Source organism: Octopus bimaculoides, chromosome 14, assembly GCF_001194135.2.
Source record: "Octopus bimaculoides isolate UCB-OBI-ISO-001 chromosome 14, ASM119413v2, whole genome shotgun sequence".
Classification (NCBI taxonomy): domain Eukaryota; kingdom Metazoa; phylum Mollusca; class Cephalopoda; order Octopoda; family Octopodidae; genus Octopus; species Octopus bimaculoides.
The window spans coordinates 5,582,293-5,585,032 of record NC_068994.1 but is presented as its reverse complement, the minus strand read 5'-3'; positions in this window follow the sequence as shown (position 1 = coordinate 5,585,032).

The following is a 2,740-nucleotide window of genomic DNA, read 5'->3' as shown; positions in this document are numbered from 1 at the left end:
ACACTGATCTGTACATAAATAAACGGCAAGCTTTCATTTCTTCACTTTGTCATTGTTATTTGAGAAGAATTAATTAACCTTCGAAGTTACTGTCAACTTGAAAGAATAAATATTTCTCTGTATTTCCTGTATTTGAGTTTTTATTCAATGTTTTCTTTTGTGTTTGTGTATATATTTACAGATATGTGTGTGTGTTAATACGCGAGCGAATGTGTACGTCAATTTTACTTTTCGTCCTTCCAAGATCGATAAAATAACTTTTCTACTCAAGGCCCGAAATTTTGGGGAAGGGGGGCCAGTCGATTAGATCGACCCCAGTACGCAACTGGCACTTAATTTACGGACCCCGAAAGGATGAAAGGCAAAATCGACTTCGGCAGAATTTGAACTCAGAGCGTAAAGACAGACGAAATACCGCTAAACATTTCGCCCCGGAGTGCTAACTATTCTGCCAGCTCGCTGCCTTAATGCCTTGTACCTATATTATAAACAATTATTATTATTATTATTATCACAGTGGCGCGCTGGCAAAATTTAGAAAGTAGTATTTCTTCCGACTCCATACGTTCTGAGTTCAAATTCGACAGCGGTCAATTTACTCTTTCCTCCCGCCGGAGTGGAAAAATTAAAGTATCAGTCCAGTACTGGGGTAAGTGTACTAGATTAATGTTGTTGTTGTTTGTTGGCACTCCGTCGCTTACGACGTCAAGGGTTCCAGTTGATCCGATCAACAGAACAGCCTGCTCGTGAAATTAACGTGCAAGTGACTGAGCACTCCACAGACACGTGTACCCTTAACGTAGTTCTCGGGAATATTCAGCGTGACACAGTGTGACAAGGCTGACCCTTTGAATTACAGGCACAACAGAAACAGGAAGTAAGAGCGAGAGACAGTTATGGAGCCTCGTGGAACTTTGGATGTTTTCGCTCAATAAACACTCACAACGCCCGGTCTGGGAATCGAAACCGCGATCCTATGACTGCGAGTCCGCTGCCCTAACCACTGGGCCATTGCGCCTCCACGTATTAAATTAATACCCACTGCCTAAATTTGCAACACTTATATACGGCGTTGAGCGAGTAAAATCGTTGGCGCATTGGCAAAATGTTTAGTGGATATTTTTCTGGCTCTTTACAGCCTGAGTTCGATTCCAATCGAGCTCAACTTAATCTTTCATTGTTTCGGATTTGAAAAAAATAAATAAAGTACCAGTGAAATACTCGGATCAGTAGTATCGCCTGGGTTTGTGCCAAAAGGTGGGGGAAAAAGATTAACAGATTGGGGTGAGTAATGGACAAAATACTTCCCAGTATATTTTCGCCCCATTACGTAATGATTAAGATTGCTGTTTCGATTCCTGGACCGGGCGATGCATTGTGTCCTTGAGCAAAAACACTTCACTTCATGTTGCTCCAGTCCACTCAGCTGTAGAAATGGGTTTAGCCAGGAGAGGGATTCGCTCCGCCAGGCTTTGTCGCGCTAGATACGCTGCATGGCTTTCCATAAATTTTACTTTCCATACTTCGGAGGTTGATAAAATACTTGACAATACAGTGATGTATTGTGATCGAAAATAGCCTCCCTTCAACACATCTCAATTATTAAACGTGAGCTAATATAATTTTGCTGGCTGCTTTCTTCCCCTAATCGATTCTATATGAGACCTCAATTTTTTTTTTATAACTTTCTATTGCCATTGCCCTTTCCTTTGTAGCCTTCGGTTGCTAATAAAAAGAGCTTACGGTATTTAGCAGTAGGACGGTGAGCCGAACAATCAAAGCGTTAGGGCATCCTGAGTTCAGATTACGCCAAGGGCAACTTTAAATGATTCCAGGATCAATCAAATAAGCGGTACTCATGATTGTGTGGCTCGATCCTACTGCACGCAACTTAGACAATTGTCTTATACTCGAGTCAAAGTCCGACAAGTGCCTGTGGAGTCTGGTAGAGGAGAAACTATGCAGAAGGCATTCTTAGCGGGGCTAGTGGCTAGAGCCGTCAGCTCACGAGCATAATGTAGTATATTGGATGCATGTACTGGAAAACATGTTGTGTTATTCAGCAAGATGCTTCGTTTTACATTGCTGCAATTTACATAACTGAAAAAGAGTACCAGTTGTTTAATGGGCGCAGCCTAATCTTCTTTTAGTCCATCATATCTTCGCTGTTCTGCACAGTTAGTGAACCGGAATGTGACTACATAGAAACACAAACATTCATCGTGTGCATGGTACTAGGACTGAGCTTAAGGACGCACAAGGTATCAAACCTGCTTAGAAATAGTGTGGTGAATGGAGCGTCGAGTGAGTAGCTTTTTAGAGCAGTGACAAAATGCATAGCGGGATTATTTCCCAATCGCTACATTCTGAGTTCAAATTCAGCCGAGGGCGGCTATGCACTTCAACGTTTCGGATTTGATAAAATAAATAGTAGTGAGCACTGGAATCGATGTAATCGATCACCCTACCCACCTAAATTGTTAGCTTTGTACAAAATATTTGAAAATAAAATACTCAAAATATGCAATGTTGTGTGAGAGAGATGAATGGTAAAATGTGCGCACGCGTTTATGGGGGTGGTATGGAGTTGTTGTGTATGCGAAAGAGAAGAAAATAAAGAGTGAAACAGAGAGAAGTGTAGAGCTTACCATTTCATTACAAAAATCAGTTTTTTACCATCTGCTTTCTCGAGTAATCCCTGTTTTAGCCCATGTATTATTTCGAGATAATTTTGGTGTAT